The sequence below is a fragment of the Pleurodeles waltl genome, chromosome 8 (genome assembly GCF_031143425.1).
Source record: "Pleurodeles waltl isolate 20211129_DDA chromosome 8, aPleWal1.hap1.20221129, whole genome shotgun sequence".
Lineage (NCBI taxonomy): Eukaryota > Metazoa > Chordata > Amphibia > Caudata > Salamandridae > Pleurodeles > Pleurodeles waltl.
Window position 1 is genome coordinate 51,865,640 of NC_090447.1, and position 23,616 is coordinate 51,889,255.

Consider the following 23,616-nt stretch of genomic DNA (forward strand, 5'->3'; position numbering starts at 1 on the left):
GGATGCTTTTCTCCACTGGTTCTGGAGGGGGCTTTGTGCCCAGAGTGCTTCATCCTGCCAAGGACTGTGTGAATGGATGCTTTTCTACACTGGTTCTGGAGGGGGCTTTGTGCCCTGAGTGCTTCATCCTGCCAAGGATTGGGGTTGTGGATGCTTTTCTCCACTGGTTCTGGAGGGGGCATTGTGCCCAGAGTGCGTCACATGCAATGTGGCAGGTTCCATTCCCTCACCTGGGTGTGTGTTCCATGAGATTGCCTGGGAACAGGTAGCATGAAACTCCATGGAGGCAGAGACACACCACCCTGCTGCGACTTTGCCTGCCAACTTCAGGTACAAACAGTGCTGGGTGTCGTGCCTCATGTACGCTGTGCAGGGTCCAGGAAGTGTGGCAGACTTGTGTGGCGGACTTGTGTGGGTGTCTGTATTGTGGCGGATTACGAGATGTGGGTCGTAATACCTGTAGCAGGATTTACCACCAGGGTTGTAATGAGGGCCATAGTGATAGAAAAAGTTAGGATAAAGTTGAGGAAAGAAGAAGACCTACTTTATCTAACTTTTAGAGATTTTTTTTAAGAAAAACATTTTTTAGAGTGCAAGTGAGACTCTATATATACCTCTAAGTATTGGAGTACACTTTCTTGTGGAAAGCACCAGTGACAGAGTGATAAGGCAATTGCAAGTACTTATCCCGCCACTGCACCACCAATGTAGGAGGCTGGCCTGGTTTGTAGTGGGTACGTGTAGGAAGGTACCATCTTTATTGGCATGTTACCCCCAATTTCTACCTGTTTGTCAGTGTGTTTTGCCTGCCTCATTGGGATCCTGCTAGCCAGGACCCCAGTGCTCATACTTTGTGGCCTATATGTGTTGTCAGAATGCTTGACTGTGTCACTGAAGTTCTGCTAACCAGGACTCCAGTGCTTATGCTCTCTCTACTAACCAAATTTGTCTCTATAGTTTAGTGACTCCATATTCCAATTCTGACTGGCACACTGGACCCCCCTTACAAGTTCCTAGTATATGGTACCTAGGTACCCAGAGCATTGGGGTTCCAGGAGATCCTTATGGCCTGCAGCATTTCTTTTGCCACCCATAAGGAGCTCATACAAACCTTTCTTCAGGACTGCCACTGCAGGCTGAGTAAAATAGTGCACACACTATTTCGCAGGCATTTTCACTGCACTAAGTAACTTATAAGTCACCTATATGCCTAACCTTCATTTACTGAAGGAAAGGTGTAAAGTTACTGTGTGTGAGGGCATCCTTGCACTAGCATGGGGACGCCATTACACGCGTGCACTACATATAGGTCAATACCTATATGTAGCTTCACAATGGTAACTCCGAATATGGCCATGTAACATGTCTAAGATCATGGAATTGTCCCCCCATTCCAAATCTGGTATTGGGGAGCCAATTCCATGCATCCTGGGGGCTCCACTATGGACCCCCAGTACTGCCAAACCATCTCTCTGGGGCTTGCACAACAGCAACAGCTGCTGCCACCTCACAGACAGGGTTCTGCCCTCCTGGGGACTGAACAGCTCAGTACCAGGAAGGCAGAACAAAGCATTTCCTCTGAGACCAGGGTGTTACACCCTCTCCCTTTGGAAATAGGTGTTACAGGGGTAGCCTCCCAAGCCTCTGGAAATGCTTTGAAGGGCACAGATGGTGCCCTCCTTGCATAAACCAATCTACACCGGTTCTGGGACCCTTTGTCCCCAGCTCTGATGCGAAACTGGACAAAGGAAAGGGGAGTGACCACTCCACTGTCCATCACCACCCCAGGGGTGGTGCCCAGAGCTCCTCCAGTGTGTCTCAGACTTCAGCCATCTTGCTTTGCAAGGTGTGGGGGCACTTTGGAGGACTCTGAGTGGCCAGTGCCAGCAGGTGACATCAGAGATCCCTCCTGATAGGTCTTTACCTGATAAGGTAGCCAATCCCCCTCTCAGGGCTATTTAGGGTCTCTCCTGTGGGTTTTCTTCAGATTCTGCTTGCAAGTTTCCATCGGGAATCCTCTGCAACCACTACTTCATCCTCTGACCTCGGATCAACTGCAGCCTGCTCCAGGAACTGCTGTAACAGCAACTAAGTATCCACAAGGGGATACTTTCCTTCTGCAACTTCAGCTCCATCCAGTAACTGCAATAGTTTCCATGGTGTGTACGCTCTGAGGACTCTCTGTCTTCATCCTGCACTAGAAGGACCGAAGAAATCTCCCGTGGGGTGACGGAGTCACTCCCTTGCTCACGCAGGCACCCCCCAAGACGACGACCGGTACACTTGGACTCCTCTCACAGTGACGAGCGTGCTCCTAAGGACACAGAGGGTAGACCCCATCGACATAGACTGTCCTGAGGTCCTGCTGACACAATTTGGAGGAGGTAACACCTTGCCTTCCCTGAGAGTGAGGGTGCCCCTGTGTACTGTGTCTTCTTCACCTCCTGAGGCCTCTGTGCACTATTTGAAAAATTCCTTCGTGCACATCCTGGCCCATGTCCCCAGCACTCCATCCTGTGACGCTCAACTCGCTGAGTTGACCTCCGACGGCGTGGGACCTTCCTTTGTTGTGCTGCACCAACCGCATTTTGCACCTCTTTGTCCCCGTGTCCTGGGACTTCCGTGGGTGCTATCTGGCATCCTGTGGGCTCTCTAAAGTGCTGAGAGCCCCCTCTTCCTCCTCACACCGAGTTGAGGCCCCCAGGTCCCTCCTGGGTCCAGCCAGTGCCATTGTGACGTAAAAAGCACATTTGTTTTACCAAAAATAAAGGTACTTTATTTTAGTGACACAAGGCCAAACATATCTTAGAGGCTATACTCCATCAGGAGGTAAATATTATACACAAAATATACAGTCGTAGCCAAACTCAGGTAGGTAAACAGTCATAGAATAGTGCAAACAGTGAAAATCACAATAGGTTGCAATGGGCCTAGGGGAAACACAAACCATATACTAAAATAGTGGAATGTGAAAGTCGGTTTCCCACCTAGGCAAGTGCAGTGTGTAGAGTGGCACTGGGAGTGTAAGAAAACAGCAAAGGTAAATACCCCACCCCAGAGCCCAGGAAAGCAGGAGTAAAGCACAGCAAGTCTCCTGAAACACACTAGAAGTCATGATAGAAGATAATGCAAGAACCAGAAGAGACTGCAAGATACCAATGATGGATTCCTGGACCTGTGGAAGAAGGGAAACAAGTCCAAGAAGCACTGAAGAGTCCAGGGAGAACAGGAGCCCCTGCTAATCCGGATGAAGGTGCAAAAGAGGAAGCACGGGTGAAAAGACAAAGGCCCTCATTATGACCTTGGCGGTCTTCAGAGAAGACCACCGAGGTCCCGCCAGACTGAAGACCACCAGTGCTGGCGGTCTTCCGCCAACCAAATTATGACTACTGGCGACCCTCCACCATATTTTGGTCGGAGAGCCGCCAGCAGCCATACTGGCGGTCGGCGATGCAGAGGAGGTTGCTCCTCCGTCACCGCCACGTCATCAGAACACTGCCCACCGAATTACATTTCAGTATTCGGCGTGGCGGTGTTCTGGTGACGGGGTGCTGGCGGCGGAGCAGGCCCCATGGAACCCGTTCTCTCCCGGACGACCACAGAGATAGGTAAGGTGATCGTCCGACAGGGGAGGGGGCTGGGGGGTGTTGTGTGGTGTGTGTGTGAATGGGGGTGTGAGTGTGAGTGTTTAGAGGGGGTGTGTGATTGCGTGTATGTATGTGGGGGGTGTGATGTGCGTAGGGGAGATGTATAGTATATGTATGTGTGCATGTTTGCATGTGTGCATGTATACATGTATGTGCACGTGTATGTGTGTGAGTGGTGTGTGCATGTGTGAGTGGGGGGGGGGGTGGGGGATATGTCTGAGGGGGCCCATGCAGGTTGGGGGGCCCACCACCTTTGGGGGGTGGTAGGGGGGTCGTGGGTGTTGGGGGTGGACTCTTAGGGGGGAGGGGGAGACCCCTATCAGTGCCAGGGAATGAATTCCCTGGCACTGTTAGTGCCTACCACCATGGTTTTCATGGCGGTTCAAAAACCACGAAATCCATGGCGGTATGTGGGGTCATGATCCCGCAGGCAGACTAGTGATGGCCGCTGGGCTGGAGACCGTTGTCTCCAGCCTGGCGGTCGTTACTGCCATGGCGGGCGGTGTGGTACATTGGCGGCTTGGCATGTGCCAAACCGCCAGTCATAATGTGGCGGTAATTACCGCCAGCCTGTTTCCGGTCCTACCGTAAACATTACACCGTCCGCCAGGGTTGTAATGAGGGCCAAAGTCAGTATTTCACCAAAGAAGACAGATATGGGTTCCTGGTCTTTGCAGAAGATGTCCCACGCCAGATGGATGAGTGCAGTCTGTTTTGCGTCGCGGGATTCCGCCATCAAGCCTTGGTAAATGCAAAACTTGCGTTTCATAAAAAATGGCACTGCCCGGGCCCAGGAAGGACCAGTTGCAAATGGTGGTTGTCGCACCACTACACAAAGGGATCCCACGCCGCTGGGGAACAACTCATGGAGCTATGCCTCACATGATAGAGTGCTGGGGCCTGGGCCACGCTGCCCACAAAGGATTTCTTGGAGATGTGCACACAAACCCTAGGAGCTGCAAAAAACACAGTCTACAGGGGAACTGATTGGCTCGGGAGGCAAACTCTTACCTCCACCAAATTTTGACAGCTGGACCTTTGGACAGTCAGGGTCACTTTAGTCTATCACCTTTGTTCCAGGATCCACGCTCGTCATTGGGAGAGGGGACCCAGAGTACCGGTTGTCGCTGCAGAGAGGTGCCTGCTGAAGCAGGGAAGTGACTACGTCACTCCATGGGAGATTCCTTCAGTTCTTCTGGTGAAGGATGAAGACAGGCAGTCCTTGGAGCGTGTACAACATGGAAACTGTTGCAGTTGCTGGCAGGAGCTGAAGTTACAGAGTTGCAGTAGCTTTCTTGGATACTTTGTTGCAGTTGTAGAGTTCCTGGAGCAGTTCTGCTGTTGATCCGACAGTAGAAGATGAAGTAAAGTATGCAGAGGATCCCTGCTGGAGTCTTGCAATCTGAATCTGAGGAAACACCCAGAGGAGAGACCCTAAATAGACCTGCTAGGGGGATTTGCTACCTAACCAGGTATGGGCCTATCAGGAGGGGTCTCTGACGTCACCTGCTGGCACTGGCCACTCAGATGCTCCCAGAGGGTCCAAACACCTTGGAAACCAAGATGGCTAACACCAGGGACACTCTGGAGGAGCTCTGGGCACCACCCCTGGTGTGGTGATGGACAGGCGAGTGGTCACTCCCCTTTCCTTTGTCCATTTTCATGCCAGAGCCGGGGCTAGGGGTCCATGAACCGGTGTAGACTGGATTATGCAAGAAGGGCACCATCTGTGCCCTTCAAAGCACTTCCAGAGGCTCTGGGAGGAAACCCCTCCCATGCCTGTAACACCTATTTCCAAAGGGAGAGGGTGTAACACCCCTGTCCCAAAGGAAATGCATTGTTCTGCCTTCCTGGGATTGGGCTGTCCAAGCCCCAGGAGGGAATAAGCCTCTCTGTGAGGTGGCAGCAGCTGGGGCTGCAGTGAAAACCTCAGAAGACTGGTATGGCAGTACTGGGGGTCAATGGTGGAGCCCCTAGGGTGCATGGAATTTGCCCATCAAAACCAGAATCAGATTGGGGGTAAAATCTACAGTTCCTAGACACCTCACATGGCCATATTCGGAGTTACCACTTTGAAGCTACATATATGTATTGACCTATATGTAGTGCACACTTATAATGGTGTCCCCGCACTCACGAAGTCTGGGAAAATGGGCCTGGATGATGTGGTGGCACCTCTGCTAGTGCAGGGGTGCCCTCTCACACAGTACCTTTGCACCTAGCCTTCAAGGTCTGAAAGTTAGATATATAGGTGATTCATAAGTTACCTAGTACAGTGAAAATGGCTGTGTAATAGTGCTTGCACTATTTCACTCAGGCTGCAATGGCAGTCCTGAAGAAGTGTTTGTATGAGCTCATTATGGGTGGTAAAAGAAATGCTGCAGCCAATAAGGATCTTCTGGAACCCCAATGCCCTGGGTACTTAGGTACCATATACTAGGAACTTATAAGGGGGGGTCCAGTATGCCAATTTGGAGTGGAATACTGGGTTACCAGTATGTAAGTACAAATTTGGAATCAGAGAGAGCATAAGCACTGGAGTTCTCGTTAGCAGTAATCCAGTGACACAGTCAAGCATACTGACAAAACAGTAAAACATACTGACATAAAGGCCACAAACTATAAGCAATGGGGTCCTGACTATCAGGATTCCAGTGAAACAGTAAAAACACACTGATAAACACTGACAAACAGGCCGAAAATGGGGGTAACCTTGCTAGAAGAAAGCCACCTTCCTACAATACCCCTCTCCCAAAGGTAATGCTTTGTTCTGTCTTCCTGGGATTGGGCTGCTCAAGCCCCAGGAGGGCAGAAGCCTGTCTGTGAGGTGGCAGCAGCTGGGGCTGCCTGGAAAACCTCAGAAGGCTGGTATGGCAGTACTGGGGGTCCATACTGGAGCCCCCAGAGTGCATGGGATTGTGCAACCAATACTGGAATCAGTATTGGGGTACAATTCCCAGTTGTTCGTCACCTTACATGGCCATATCCGGAGTTACCAAGGTGAAGCTGGACATAGGTATTGACCTATGTCCAGTGCACGCGTAAAATGGCGTCTCCGCACTCACGAAGTCTGGGGAAATGGGTCTGGACGATGTGGGGGCACATCTACTAGTGCAGGGGTGCCCTCAGACACAGGTACTTTGCACCCAGCCTTCAGGGTTGGAAGACCTGATATATAGGTGACTTATAAGTGACCTGGTGCAGTAAAAATGGCTGTGAAATAGTGCATGCACTATTTCACTCAGGCTTCAATGGCAGTCCTGAACAAGCCTTTGCAATGGCTTCCTATGGGTGGCAAAAGAAATGCTGCAGCCCATAGGGATCCCCTGGAACCCCAATGCCCTGGGCACCTAGGTACCATATACTAGGGACTTATTGGGGGGGGCAGTATGCCAATTTGGAGTGAAATACTGAGTCACCAGTATGTAGTGACAAATTTAGAAACAGAGAGCATGAGCCCTAGAGTTCTGATTAGCAGGACTCCAGTGACAATTTAGGAAACAGTGAAACACACTGACAAGCAGGCCATACACCATAAGCAGTGGGGTCCTGACTAGCAGGATCCTAGTGACACAGTCAAAAACACACTGACATCAGGCAGAAATTGGGGGTAAGATGCCAAAAAGAGGGTACTTTCCTACACCTCTTAGGTCAGTTTTCAGAATTATTTTCTCTGCCACATGGTCAGACTACTTGGTGTGAACACACCATTGATACTGGAGACAATGAACCTGTCAAAAGTAAGATTTATAGATAGCCTGACCATGCCAGAGACTGCATTAAATCAGAGGTTCGGAAAATGCTTGACCTAGGAGTGACTGAGCACTCTGATTGCCCCTGGGCCAGCCCAGTGGTGCTTGTACCCAAACCTCATTCTCAGAATGGAAAAAGGGAGATGAGGTTCTGTGTAGATTACGGAGGGCTCAACACAGTCACAAAGACTGATGCTCACCCTATACCCAGGGCAGATGAGCTTATTGATACACTGACATCTGTCAAGTATCTCAGCACTTTTGATTTGACTGCAGGGTATTGGCAGATCAGACTATTAGAAGATGCAAAACCCAAAACAGCTTTCTCTACCATTGGAGGACATTATCAGTTCACTGTTATGCCCTTTGGTTTGATTAATGCACCTGCCACTTTTCAGAGGTTGGTGAACACAGTCCCCCAAGGTCTGGAAGCTATTAGTGCAGCATATTGTGATGATATTGCAGTCTTCAACTCTACCTGGGATGACCCCCCGGTCCACCTGTGGAAAGTCCTGGAGGCCTTGCAAAAGGCAGGCCTCACTGTCAAGGCCTCAAAGTGCCAGATAGGGCAGGGGAAGGTGGTTTATCTGGAACACCTGTGGAGGAGGCTGACCTGGTTTGTAGTGTGTACCTAAGGTACTTACACCTTATACTGGGTCCAGTTATCCCTTATTAGTGAAATATAGTCAGTTTCTAGAAGCCAGGCTGTCTAGAGGTAGCTATAGGCAGAGCAGCAAAAACTGAGCTAGGAGACATGCAAAGCTCTTGCAACACCACTGTAGTCACACAGTACTTACACACATGAAAGACAATACTCAGTGTTACCAAAAATAAAGGTACTTTATTTTAGTGACACAATGCCAAATATATCTTAGAGGCTATATTCCCTTAGGAGGTAAGTATTATACACAATATATACACTAGTAACCAAAATCAGGTAAGTAAACAGTCATAAAATAGTGCAAACAGTGAAAATCACAATAGGTTGCAATAGGCCTAGGGGAATGCAAACCATATACTAAAATAGTGGAATGTGAATGCCGGTTTCCCACTTAGGCAAGTGTAGTGTGTAGAGGGGTGCTGGGAGTGTAAGAAAACACCAAAGGTAAGTGCAATACCCCACCACAGAGCCCAGGAAAGCAGGAGTAAAATACAGCACGTTTCCTAAAACACACTAAAACACACTAGAAGCCGTGATAGAAGATAATGCAAGAACCAGAAGAGACTGCAAGACACCAATGATGGATTCCTGGACCTGAAGACCTGCAAAACTGGCATTTCGTAAATAATGGCACTGCCCAGGCCCAGGAAGGACCAGTTCGACTCTACACAGGAGGTGGACACAGAGGGGTGTCTCAGCAACTCAGAGAGCCCTCAGAAGACCAGGCAGCGCACACAGGAGTCCCACAGCATGGGCACAAAGGAGTTGCAAATGGTAGTGGTTGCAGCACTACGCAAAGGGATTCCACGCTGCCAGGGAACAACTCACAGAGTTGAGCATCACAGGATAGAGTGCTGGAAACCTGGGCTACTCTGCGCATGAAGGATTTTTTGGAGAAGCACACAGAAACCCTAGGAGCTGCAAAACACACGGTGCACAGGGGTACTGTCTCGCTCAGGAGGGCAAGCTCTTACCTCCACCAAATTTGGACAGCTGGACCTTTGGATAGTCAGGGTCACTTTAGTCTACCACCTGTGTTCCAGGATCCACGCTCATCATCGGGAGAGGGGACCTAGAGTACCGGTCGTCGTTGCAGAGAGGTGCCTGCTGAAGCAGGGAAGTGACTCTGTCACTCCACGGGAGATTCCTTCAGTTCTTCTGGTGTAGGATGAAGACAGGCAGTCCTTGGAGTGGAATACTGGGTTACCAGTATGTAAGTACAAATTTGGAATCAGAGAGAGCATACACACTGGAGTTCTGATTAGCAGGGCTCCAGTGACACAGTCAAGCATGCTGACAAAACAGTAAAACACACTGACATATAGGCCACAAACTATAAGCACTGGGGTCCTGACTAGCAGTAAAAACACACTGACAAAGAGGCCAACAATGGGGGTAACCATGCTAGAAGAAAGCCACCTTCCTACAACCTGGTAGGTGGAGAACAGATTGAACTACTTGAGGGAAAGATCCAGACTATTTTAGACTGGGCTCCCCCTACAACACAGCCCAGGTCAGAGCCTTTCTTGGTCTCACAGGGTACTAAAGGAGGTTCATTAGGAATTATGGCTCCATTGTTGCTCCCCTTAATGAGCTCACCTCTAAGAAGATGGCTAAAATTGTATTATGGACAGTTAGCTGTCAGAAAGCATTTGAGGCGCTAAAGCAGGCTATGTGTACTGCTCCTGTCCTAAAAAGCCCAAACTACTCCAAGACGTTTATAGTCCAGACTGATGCTTCAGAGGTAGGGGTTGGGGAAGTTCTATCACAACTAAATTCGGTGGGCCAGGATCAATCTGTAGCTTTTATAAGCAGAAGGTTGACCCCTAGAGAAAAGCGTTGGTCAGCCATAGAGAGAGAGGCCTTTGCTGTTGTCTGGGCTTTGAAGAAGTTGAGACCATACCTCTTTGGGACTCACTTCATAGTTCAGACAGACGGCACACCTCTCTTATAGTTAAAACAAATGAAAGGTGAAAACCCTAAATTGTTGAGGTGGTCCATTGCCCTACAGGGGATGGACTTTACAGTGGAACATAGACCTGGGAGTAACCACTGCAATGCAGATGGACTCTCCAGATATTTCCACTTAGACAATGAAGACTCATCTGGGCAAGGTTAGCCTTATTGTCCCTCATTTGGGGGAGTGGGTTGTGTAGGAAAGTACCCTCTTTTTGGCATAGTTACCCCCATTTTCTGCCTGATGTCTGTATGTTTGACTGTGTTCACTGGGATCCTGCTAACCAGGTCCCCAGTGATTATGCTCTCTCTCCTCTAAATTTTGACACTGCATACTGGTAACCCAGTATTTCACCAAAAATTGGCATACCGGTGCGCCCTTAAAAGTCCCTAGTATATGGTACCTAGGTAGCCAGGGCATTGGGATTCCAGGGGATCCCTATGGGCTGCAGCATTTCTTTTGCAACCCATAGGGAGCACATGCAAAGGCTTGTTCAGAACTGCCATTGCAGCCTGCGTGAAAAGGTGCATGCACCCTTTCATTGCCATTTACACTGCACCAGGTCACTTATAAGTCACCCATATTGCAGGCCTTCCAGCCCTGAAGGGAGGGTGCAGAGTACCTGTGTGTGAGGGCACCGCTGCACTAGCAGAGGTGCCCCCACTACCTCCAGGACCATTTTCCCAGACTTCGTGAGTGCGGGGTGGCAGGAAAGTACCCTCTTCCTTGGCATGTTACCCCTAATTTCTGCCTGATTGTCAGTGTGTTTGACTGTGTCACTGGGATCCTGCTAGCCAGGACCCCAGTGCCTATGGTTTATGGCCTGCTTGTCAGTATGTTTTACTGTTTTCTAAATTGTCACTGGAGTACTGCTAATCAGAACTCCAGTGCTCATGCTCTCTTTATTTCTAAATTTGTCACTATAGCCTAGTGACCCCATATTTCACCCACAATTGGCATACTGGACCCCCCTTATAAGTCACTAGTATATGATACCTAGGTACCCCGGGCATTGAGGTTCCAGGAGATCCTTATGGGCTGCAGCATTTATTTTGCCACCCATAAGGAGCTCATACAAACACTTCTTCAGGACTGCCATTGCAGCCTGAGTGAAATAGTGCAAGCACTACTTCACAGCCATTTTTACTGCACCAGGTAACTTATCAGTTCACCTATACAGTATGCCTAACCTTCAGTTGCTGTAGTCTAGGTGCAAAGTTACTGTGTGTGAGGGCACCCTTGCACTAGCAGAGGTGCCCCACGTTATCCAGGACCATTTCCCAGACTTCGTGAGTGCGGGGACGCCATTCTAAGTGTGCACTACTTATAGGTTAATACATATATGTAGCTTCACAATGGTAACCCCGAATATGGCCATATGAGGTATCTAGGATTGTGAAATTGTACCCCCAATCTGATTCTGGTGTTGGGGGACCAATTCCATGCACCCTGGGGGCTCCACTATAGACCCCCAGTGCTGCTAAACCAGCTCTCTGAGGTTTCCACTGCAGCCCCAGCTGCTGCCACCTCACAGGCAGGCTTCTGCCTTCCTGGGGCTTGGGCAGCCTAATCTCAGGACGGCAGAACAAAGCATTTCCTTTGGGAGGAGGGTGTTACACTCTCTCCCTTTGGAAATAGGTGATACAGGCTTGGGAGGGGTATCCTCCCAGAGCCTCTGGAAGTGCTTTGAAGGGCACAGATGGTGCCCTCCTTGCATAATCCAGTCTACACCAGTTCAGGGACCCCCAGTCCCTGCTCAGGCACGAAACTGGACAAAGGAAAGGGGAGTGACCACTTCCCTGTCCATCACCACCCCAAGGGTTGTGCTCAGAGCTCCTCCAGAGTGTCCCTGGTGTTAGCCATCTTGGTTTCCAAGGTGTTTGGACCCTCTGGGAGCATCTGAGTGGCCAGTGCCAGCAGGTGACGTCAGAGACCCCTCCTGATAGGCCCATACCTGGTTAGGTAGCAAATCCCCCTAGCAGGTCTATTTAGGGTCTCTCCTCTGGGTGTTTCCTCAGATTCAGATTGCAAGACTCCAGCAGGACTCCTCTGCATCCTCTGCTTCAGTTTCTACCGTCCAATCAACCACAGAACTGCTCCAGAACCCCTGTAATCGCAACAAAGTATCCAAGACGGCTGCTGCGAGTCTGTAACTTCAGCCCCTGACAGCAACAATTTCCAGGTTGTGCATCCTCAGAAGGATCTCCGTCTTCAGCCTGCACTGGAAGAATGGAAGGAATCTCCCGTGGAGTGACAGAGTCACTTCCCTGCTTCAGCAGGCATCCTTCTGCAGCGACAGCCGGTACTCTGGGTCCCCTCTCATCTTGACAAGCATGATTCCTGGAACACAAGTGGTGGACCGAAGTGACCCTGACTGTCCAAAGGTCCAACTGTCCAAATTTGGTGGAGGTAAGAGCTTGCCTCCCCATGCCAGACAGTACCCCTGTGTCAGGCCAGCTTCTCACAGGGGACGCCATTTTATGCGTGTACTGAACATAGGTCACCACCTATGTCCAGCTACACAATGGTAACTCCGAACATAGGCATGTTTGGTATAACAAATGTTGGAATCATACCCCAAGGCTTTTGCAAGCATTGGTTGTATGATTCCACACACTCTCGGGGCTCCTTAGAGGACCCCTAGTATTGCCATTAATGCCTTCTGAGGTTTTCCAGGCATCGCCAGCTGCTGACACCTCTCAGACAGTTTCTGACCTCCTGTTGCTTGAGCAGCTCAAGCCCAGGAAGGCAGAACAAAGGATTTCCTTTGGGAGAGGGGTGTTACTCCCTCTTCCTTTGGAAAAAGGTTTTTACGTCCGTTATTTCTGTCTAACAGTATTAGACCTAGCCAGCTTGCTTACTCCCACTTACATGATTTGGGAAATATGGACATAATTCAGGCTGTGTCAAATTTTATATATGCTGCTCATGGTATTCGGAAAATGTATTAATAACGTTTTTTAGAAATTTTTATGATTGAGAAATTTGTATTTTTTATTTATTTGATGTCTTTTATGGTCTTTTTTTACCGAATAAAGTAAAGTAAAGAAAGGGTAGCCTCCCAGAGCCTCTGGAAATGCTTTGAAGGGCACAGATGGTGCCCTCCTTGTATAATCCAGACTACACCAGTTCGGGGACTCCCAGTCCCTGCTCTGGTGCGAAACTGGACAAAGAAAAAGGAGTGACCACTCCCCTGTCCATCACCACCCCCAGGGTGGTGCTCAGAGCTCCTCCAGAGAGTCCCTGGGTTCTGCCATCTTGAATTCCAAGGTGGCAGGGAACTCTGGGAGCATCTGAGTGGCCAGTTCCAGCAGGTGAGGTCAGAGACCTCCCCTGATAGCTGCTTACCTGTGTAGCTGACCAATCCCCCTTTCTGGGCTATTTAGGGTCGCTCTCTTGGGTGGTTCTTCAAATTCGGATTGCAAGACTCCAGCAGGAATACTCTGCATAGTTTACTTCACCTTCATACCGGAGAAACTGCATATGGACCCTCCAGGAACTCTACAAATTGCAACAAAGAAGCAAGGACAATTTCTGCAACATTTTATCTTTAGCTCCTGCCAGCAACTGCAACTGTTTCCTGGTTGTGCATCCTCAGAGGACAGCCTGTCTTCAGCCTGCACCAGAAGAACGAAGGACTCTCCCTTGGAATGAAGGAGTCACTCCCCTGCTTCAGCAGGCACCTCTCTGCAACGATGACCGGTTGTGTGGGACCCTTCTCCTGACAAGCTGCGTGGATCCTGCATCATGGGTGGTGGACTGAAATGGTCCTGACGTCCAACTGTCCAACTTTGGTGGAGGTAAGAGCTTGCCTCCCCACGCAAGACAGTACCCCCATGCACCACCGTGTTTTGCAGTAGCCAAGGCTTGTTGGCATCCTTCCACGAAGTTCTTCATGCACCGTGCAGGTTCCGCCCCCAGCACTCCTTCCTGCAACGCACAGCTTTCTGCGTGGTTCTCCGGCGGCGTGGGACCCTTTGTTGTAGTGCTGCATGGGCCTCCTTTTGTACCTTCTTTGTCCCCGTGCTGTGGAAGTCATGTGAGCGCTGCCTGGTCTTTTGAGGGCTCTCTGAGTTGCTGAGAGCCCCCTTAGACTCCCTCTCCTGGGTAGAGTCCACCAGGTCCATCCTGGTCCTGTGCAGCTCCATTTCTCGCTAACTGCAAGCTTTACATGTGCCAAGGCTTGTTGGCAGAATCCAGCAACGCAAACCAGATTGCAATCATCCATACGGCGTTGGGCATCATCTGCACTAACCAGGAACCAGCATCCGTCTTCTTGGATGCACTACTGACTGTTGTTCTTCATTGGTGGTTCTTCTTTTGCATCTTGATCCGGGTTAGCAGGTTCTCCTGTTCTCCCTGGACTCTTCAGTGCTTCTTGGACTTGGTATCCTTCTTCCACAGGTCTTCAGGTCCAGGAATCCATTGTTGGTGTCTTGCAGTCTCTTCTGGTTCTTGCTTTATCTTCTATCACGACTTCTAGTGTGTTTTAGGAAACTTACTGTGTATTACTCCTGCTTTCTCGGGCTGTGGGGTGGGTTATAATACTTACCTTTGGTGTTTTCTAATACTCCCACCGCCCCTCTACACACTACACTTGCCTAGGTGGGAAACCAACTTTCACATTCCACTTTCTTAGTATATGGTTTTGTGTTCTCCCTCCAGGCCCATTTCTAACTTGATTTTTACTATTTGCACTGTTTTCTAACTGTTTTTACAGCTATTTCTGCATACTAGTGTATATAATTTGTGTATTACTTACCTCCTAAGGGAGTATAGTCTCTATGGTATTTGTGGCATTTGTGTCACCAAAATAAAGTATCTTTATTTTTGTAACACTGAGGGGGTGATTCTGATTCCGGCGGGCGGCGGAGGCCGCCCGCCGGAATTCCGCCCCCATTATACCGCTCCGCGGTCAGAAGACCGCGGAGGGTATTATGAGTTTTTCCCTGGGCTGGCGGGCGGTCTCCTGAAGACCGCCCGCCAGCCCAGGGAAAAACTCCCTTCCCACGAGGATGCCGGCTCGTAATCGAGCCGGCGGAGTGGGAAGGTGCGACGGGTGCAGTGGCACCCGTCACGTATTTCAGTGTCTGCAAGGCAGACACTGAAATACTTTTCGGGGCCCTCTTACGGGGGCCCCTGCCGTGCCCATGCCATTGACATGGGCACGGCAGGGGCCCCCAGGGGCCCCGCGACCCCCCCTACCGCCATCCTGTTCATGGCGGCTTTCCCGCCATGAACAGGATGGCGGTAGGGGGGGGTCAGAATCCTCCGCCGCCATGAAGGATTCCCCCGAGCAGCGGTAAGTCGGCGGGAGCCCGCCGACTTGCCGCTTCTGACCACGGCTGAACCGCCGCGGTCAGAATGCTCGTGGGAGCACCGCCGGTCTGTCGGCGGTGCTCCCGTGGCCGGTGACCCTGGCGGTCACCGGCCGCCAGGGTGAGAATCACCCCCTGAGTATTTTCTTTTATGTGTGAGTACTGTGTGACTACAATGATATTGTATGAGCTTTGCATGTCTCCTAGTTAGGCCTTGGCTGCTCATCCACACTATCCCTAGAGAGCCTGGCTTCTAGACACTGTCTACAATTCACAAATAAGGGATAACTAGACCTGGTATAAGGTGCAAGTAACTTAGGTATCCACTACAAACCAGGCCAGCCTCTTACAGAATAGTTTGGGCTCTTTAGAACAGCTGCAGAGCACATAGCCTGTTTGAGTTCCTCAAAAGCTTTTTGACAGCTGGCTGCCCATAATACCTTTGTAGGCATTTTCTTGAAGGTGAGGTCATTAAGAGGGGCAACAATGGAGCCCTAGTTCTTAATGAACGTCCTGTAATACCCAGTGAGACCTAAGAAGGCTCTGACCTGGGTTTGTGTGGTAGGGGGAGTCCAGTCCAAAATGTTTTGGATTTTCCCCTGTAGTGGCTGAATCTGTTCCCCACCTACTAGGTGTCTCAGATAAACCACCTTACCCTGCCCTATCTGGCACTTTGAAGCTTTCATAGTGAGGCCTTGTAGGAGGCTGGCCTGGTTTGTGGTGGGTACCTTAGGTACTTACACCTTATACCAGGTCCAGTTATCCCTTATTAGTGACATAGTAGTGTTCTAGCAGATAGCAGAGCAGCTTAGGCTGAACTAGGAGACATGCAAAGCTCATAAATACCACTTATAGTTACACAGTATTTATACACAAGTAAAGACAATACTCAGTGTTACCAAAAATAAAGGTAGTTATTTGGGTGACACAGTACCAAAAATATCTTAGAGACAATACTCCTTCTGGAGGTAAGTATTATACACAATATATACACTAGACACCAAAATAAGGTAAGTAATTAGACCTAGGATAGTGCAAACAATAGGAAATGCTATAGAATGCAATGGGAGAAAATAGGTCTAGGGGCAACAGAAACCATATACTAAGAAAGTGGAATGCGAATCACGAATTCCCCCCTAGACAAGTGTAGTGTGTGCAGAATCGCTGGGAGAGTAAGAATGCGGTAAAGGTAAGTGTATTACCCCACCCCAGAGCCCAGAAAAGCCGGATTAAAGTACTGCAAGTTTCCTAAACAAACTACACCTCGTGATTTGGATTATTGCAATAACCAACCAAGTCTGCAAACAACAACTGCTGGATTCCTGGACCTGAAGCCCTGCAAAAGAAGGGGGCCAAGTCCAGAAGTCGAAAGAAGTTCCAGGAAGGGCAGGAGCCCCTGCCAATCCAGAAGAGGGTGCAAAAGAAGAGTCCCCGGTTGGACGAAGACTGCAGAAATGCACCCTAGGAAGATGCCAGCGGGTTCCTGCATGATGCAATGGATGTCCCACGACGTGAAGATGGATGCAGACGTGATTTCGTGTTGGAAGTCGCCAACAAGCCTTGGTTATGACAAAATTGCATTTTGCCTCAAATAGCGCTGGCTGGACCCAGGAGGGACCTGGGGGGCTCAACTCAGTGTGAGGAGGAAGAGGGGGGCTCTAAGCACTTTAGAGAGCCCTCAGGATGCCGACAGCACCCACAGGAGTCCCAGGACATGGGGACAGAGGAGGTGCAAAACGCGGTTGGTGCAGCACTACAAAGAGGGGCCCCACGACGCCGGAAGTCAACTCAGCGAGTTGAGCGTCGCAGGATAGAGTGCTGGGGAACTGGGCCAGGCTGTGCACGAAGGAATTTTGCAAACAGTGCACAGAAGCCTCAGGAGGTGAAGAAGACACGGTGCACAGGGGTACTGTAGCTCTCAGGGAAGGCAAGGTCTTACCTCCTCCAAATTGGGATAGCAGGACCTCAGGACACTCTGTGTCGATGGGTTCCACCCTCTGTGTTTCTAGAAGCACGCTCGTTGCTGTGAGAGGAGTCCAAGTGTACTGGTCGTCGACTTAGGAGGTGCCTGCATGAGCAGGAGAGTGACTCCGTCACCCCACAGGAGATTTCTTCGGTCCTTCTGGTGCAGGATGAAGACAGGAAGTCACCAGAGCGTGCACACCGTGGAAACTGTTGCAGTTGCTGGCTGGAGCTGAAGTTGCAGAGGAAAAGTATCCCTTGTGGATACTTTGTTGCTGTTACAGCGGTTCCTGGAGCAGGCTGCAGTTGATCCGAGGTCAGGGTATGAAGTAGTAGTTGCAGAGGATTCCTGCTGGAAACTTGCAAGCAGAATCTGAAGAGAACCCACAGGAGAGACCCTAAATAGCCCTGAGAGGGGGATTGGCTACCTTAATAGGTATGGACCTATCAGGAGGGGTCTCTGACGTCACCTGCTGGCACTGGCCACTCAGAGCCCTCCAGAGTGCTCCCACACCTTGCAAAGCAAGATGGCTGAAGTCTGGGACACACTGGAGGAGCTCTGGGCACCACCCCTGGGGTGGTGCATGTAGAAGGCTGGCCTGGCTTATAGTGGGTGCCTGATGGCACTTACACCTTGTGCCAGGTCCAGTTATCCCTTATTAGTAGATTAGTAGTGTTCTAGCAGCTTAGGTTGATAGAGGTAGCTATAGCAGAGCAGCTTAGGCTGAACTAGGAGACATGCAAAGCTCCTACTATACCATTATATCATATAGCACTATATCATAAGAATCACAATACTCAAAGTTACTAAAAATAAAGGTACTTTATTTTAGTGACAATGTGCCAAAAATATCTCAGAGGATATACTCCCTTAGGAGGTAAGTAAAATACACAAAATATACACACAAACCAAAATCAGGTAAGTAAACAGAAAAGTAGTGCAAACACTGTAGAATACAATAGGATGCAATAGGCCTAGGGGCAACACAAACCATATACTAAGAAAGTGGAATGCGGACCACTTAGGGACCCCTGGCCTAGTGTAGTGTGTAGAGGGTCACCGGGAGTGTAAGAAAACACTAAGGCCCTGATTCTGACCTTGGCGGACGGCGGAGGCCGTCCGCCAAGGTACCGCCGCCAAATGACCGCACCGCGGTCAGAAGACCGCGGCGGCCATTCAAACATTTCCTCTGGGTCGGCGGGCGCTCTCCAAAAGAGCGCCCGCCGGCCCAGAGGAAATGCCCCTGCAACGAGGACGCCGGCTCAGAATTGAGCCGGCGTAGTTGCAGGGGTGCGACGGGTGCAGTTGCACCCGTCGCGTATTTCAGTGTCTGCAAAGCAGACACTGAAATACTTTGCGGGGCCCTCTTACGGGGGCCCCTGCAGTGCCCATGCCATTGGCATGGGCACTGCAGGGGCCCCCAGGGGCCCCGCGGCACCCCCTACCGCCATCCTGTTCATGGCGGGTTTCCCGCCATGAACAGGATGGCGGTAGGGGGTGTCAGAATCCCCATGGCGGCGGAGCGCGCTCCGCCGCCATGGAGGATTCCCCCGAGCAGCGGAAAGTCGGCGGGGGACCGCCGACTTTCCGCTTCTGACCGCGGCTGAACCGCCGCGGTCAGAATGCTCGTGGGAGCACCGCCAGCCTGTTGGCGGTGCTCCCGTGGTCAGTGGCGGTGTCCAAGATACCCCACCCCAAGACCCTGAAAAGTAGGAGTAGAGTGATACTACTCTCACAAAAACACACTAAACTCGTGATAGGAGATTCTGCAAAGAACACAACAGACTGCAAAGCACTGAAGACGGATTCCTGGGCCTGAGGACCTGTAAAGGAAGGGGACCAAGTCCAAAAGTCACAAAAGTGTCCAGGGGGGGCAGGAGCCCACTAAACCCCGGATGAAGGTGCAAAATGGCTGCCTCCGGATGGAAGAAGCTGAAGATTCTGCAACAACAAAGGGTGCCAGGAACTTCTCCTTTGTGCAAAAGATGTCCCACGGAGTGCTGGAGGATGCAGAGATGTTTCTTTGGAGAAAGACCGCAAACAACCCTTGCTAGCTGCAAAGGTCGCGGTTGAAGAAAAAGGGTGCTGCCCAGGCCCAGGAAGGACCAGAAGGTTGCCACTTGGAAGAGGAGACAGAGGAGGCCCTCAGCAACACAGAGAGCCCACGCACAATTCAGAATCATCAGTCTGGACTATGAATTTCTTGGAGTAACAAGGGCTTTTTAGGACAGTTGCAGAGCACATGGCCTGTTTAAGCTCATCAAAAGCCTTTTGACAGCTAGCTGTCCACAATACCTTTTTAGGAATCTTCTTGCTTGTGAGGTCATTAAGAGGGGCTGCAATGGAGCCATAATTCTTAATGAACCTCCTATAGTACCCTGTGAGGCCTAAGAAGGCTCTCATCTGGAAATGAGTTGTAGGGGGAGCCCATTCCATAATGGTCTGGATCTTCCCCTGCAGTGGGGCAATTTGTTCCCCACCTACCAGGTGGCCCAGATAAACCACTTTCCCCTGCCCTATCTGGCACTTTGAAGCCTTGATAATGAGGCCTGCCTTTTGCAGGGCCTTCAAAACGTTCCATAGGTGGACCAGGTGATCATCCCAGGTGGAGCTAAAGACAGCGATATCATCTAGATATGCTGCACTAAAGGCTTCCAACCCTTGCAGGACTGTGTTCACCAACCTCTGAAAAGTGGCAGGTGTATTTCTCAAACCAAAGGGCATAACAGTGAACTGATAGTGCCCTCCAATGGTTGAAAATGCTGTTTTAGGTTTAGCATCTTCTGACAACTTAATCTGCCAATACCCTGCAGTTAAGTCAAAAGTGCTTAGATACTTGGCAGAAGCCAGTGTATCTATTAGCTCATCTGCCCTGGGTATAGGGTGAGTATCAGTTTTGGTTACTTGATTGAGTCCTCTCTAGTCAACACAAAACCTCATTTCCTTTTTACCATCTTTACTGTGAGGTTTTGGGACAAGCACCACTGGGTTAGCCCATGGGCTCTCAGAAGTCTCAATCACTCCTAGATCCAGCATTTTCTGTACCTCTTGTTTATGCAATCTATGACATGGTCAGGTTGCCTATAAATCTTACTTTTGACAGGTAAACTGTCTCCAGTGTTGATTGTGTGTTCACACCAGGTAGTTGTACCTGGGATCAGTGAGAAGAGGTTAGATAATTGGCCTAGAAGATTTATACAGTTGTCCTTCTGCTCAGCAGTAAGGCTATCTGCAAGCACAACTACCTCCACTAAGCCATCAGCTTCAGTGGAGGAGAAGAGGTCAGGGAGAGGGTCACTCTCTTCTTCCTGTCCCTCATCAGTTGCAATGAGCAGGGTAAAGTCAGCCCTGTCATAGTGAGGTTTCAGGCGATTGACATGAAGCACCCCAAAGGGGCTTCTGGCAGTGCCCAGGTCTACCAGGTAGGTGACCTCACCTTTCCTTTCAACAATGAGATGGGGTCCACTCCATTTGTCCTGGAGTGCTCTTGGGGCCACAGGCTCCAATACCCACACCTTCTGTCCTGGGTGGTACTCTGTCAGGACATCCTTGTGGTCAAACCATTGCTTTTGGAGCTCTTGGCTGTCCCTTTTCATGTACTTGGCCATTCTACTTCTCAGGCCAAGTACATTGTCCACAATGTCTTGTTTTGGAGCTTTTAAAGGCTGTTCCCAACCCTCTTTAACAAGAGCAAGGGGACCCCTAACAGGGTGACCAAAAAGGAGTTCAAAGGGGCTGTAGCCCACTCCGTTTTGGGGTACCTCCCTGTAGGCGAAAAGGAGGCATGTTAATAGGAATCCCATCTCCTTCTGAGTTTTTAAGAGTCCCATAATCATGCCTTTGAGAGTTTTATTAAACCTCTCAACCAGTCCATTAGTTTGTGGATGATAAGGGGTGGTGAACTTGTAGGTAACACCACACTCCTTCCACATTGTTTTTAGATATGCAGACATGAAATATAAAATTACTTCTAGTAACTTTTCACATGTAGGCGGAGCTTTCCATCACTGGGGAGGAAATTTACTTTTGCTAAATTATAGGGACATTTTAAATTGTTTATTAAAGTTTAACAAAAGTAGTAAAACTATTTTTATGTTTAATATTAATATACATTATATACATGTATACATATAATATTTTTGGATCAAAATTATGTATATGTATTTTATATGTAGAGGTTAATACAAAAATGCTGCAGCACACAAAATATATTAAAGTACAACTTTACAAGTATTTTATAGTTATGTATAGAACAATCTAAATTAAGATAAACTTTTCATAAAATAGTTACTTTTATTTTTAAATAGAAATTCCCATTAAAATGTTTTATTCAAATAAACTATTTTTTTTATATGTAAGTGTAATTCTCAAGTTAAATGAAATGTCTATATATTTTTAAAAATAAAAATAAATGATTTTTATTTTATCATTATTTCCTATGAGGTGCCTGTCTCCTTTATTTTCAATATGAGGGTGTTGCAGTACTGTTAAGTGGACATATGTGGTGCTAGACAAACTCCAAGGTTGGGTTAAAGTACATTTATGGCTGTTTTGAGGCTTTTTGGACGGTAGTAATTTTTAGAAGTGTAGTTGGACTTAACCTTTTGTGGGTTGGTGTTTGTGTGTACATGTTCCTCTCTAACCCCCTCCTTTACCCTCCCTAAATCCCTTTGACTTCTCTCTAAACCTTTCACATTTTGTAGTAGATATTTCCCAGTTTCCCACCACTCCCTTGGTCCCTCCTATATGTAATACCAAGGAGTAAACTAACATAGAAAAAATAGAATGTTGGAGGTGGAGATTTACACTTGTAAGGTTGTGAATAACAGCTTGTAGTGCAAGAGTAACGCTGTCATAGTTCTAGTAAACATACTACAAAGTGAAGTTTGTGAATAGATCTCCTATAATTACTACAGCTCTACATGTGTCAAAACAGGCTGTACTCCAGCACAACCTCAAAATAAATCAAGCACCACACATGGGTACCCATTGACAACAATAAGGCAGGAAATAAAATAACACCACAAAGGAATTATTGCAATGTTAAATAAGTTAAATTAGTTCATCATCTTAAATAGATATATGTGAGTGTGGATATATATATATATCTATATATATACATATATACACACATATATATATATATATATATATATATATATATATATATATATATATATATATATACATGTATTACATATAGATACAAACTTTTCAAAACTAGTATGCCACTCACTTCAGCTGCTGCCTTGAATGTTTTGGAGTGATTCATCAAGCAAGGGGCGACAAAAATGGGGGGGTCCATGGGCATGGCCAGTGCAGGGGCACCTCTGTAGCCCCTAGCACTGGCTTTCTGAATCCTTTCCATGGCGCTACCATGGGCACCACCTGCCTGACCACTGCTAGGACCGCTGCCGCCCCAACGGGATCAGTGATCCTGGCGGTGGTGGTGGTCTCCTTGAGGTCCGACCTCCAGGGTTGTAATCTGGTGGTCGTACCGGCTGGAGTGCGGCGGTCCGACCACCACCGTGAATTTGGAGGTTTAAAGACTGCCAAACTCGTAATGAGGCCCGTAATTACTTGAAATAACTCTAACAGCTGATTTTCTGTAATTGTGCGTGCAAATTCTAATCCCCACTATGAAGTCCCTGTAACCTTTGGGCTTTTTTGGGTGAAAAAATGCACACACACTCATGTATTAGTGTTAAAAGGTGTATATAAAACTATTAATTCATTTAGTTTTTCAGATTAGACATAAACATAATGACAAATAATTGAACTTCAAAAAAGTGTAAATAAGCATATACATAATTTGAAAAAGAATTAATAAATATTAAATACATAGAAAAGTGTTAGTGGGTGGGTATTTGTTTTAAATTATTTGTTAACAATTAATAATTATAAATTAAATGAGTATATTTAAATTACATTAGTTCAATGCACAGTTAGGCTGTTACATTTTAGTTAATGGGTTGTAACATTTTATTTTATTAGTTCCAGTTTAATAATATATATTGTAAATTGTTAGCATTTATATTATCCATTGAAATATTTGTAATATTTCTGAAATAATAAAAACAAAATAATAGTTTTCCCTATACTTTTTCCATAGGGACATTTTCGCCCTGGTAATATAGATCTACACCAACAAAGGAAAAGATACTACTTGTAATTTCTTATGTAGGACACTTCACTTCCTCAATTGAGGGGGTGGAGACATGTTAATTTATGCCTGGGTGTAAATCTCCCCTCAGAAATGGGTAATAACAAAACAAGTGGAGATTTAAAGCTAGATTTAGTAGTAAATACACACACAAG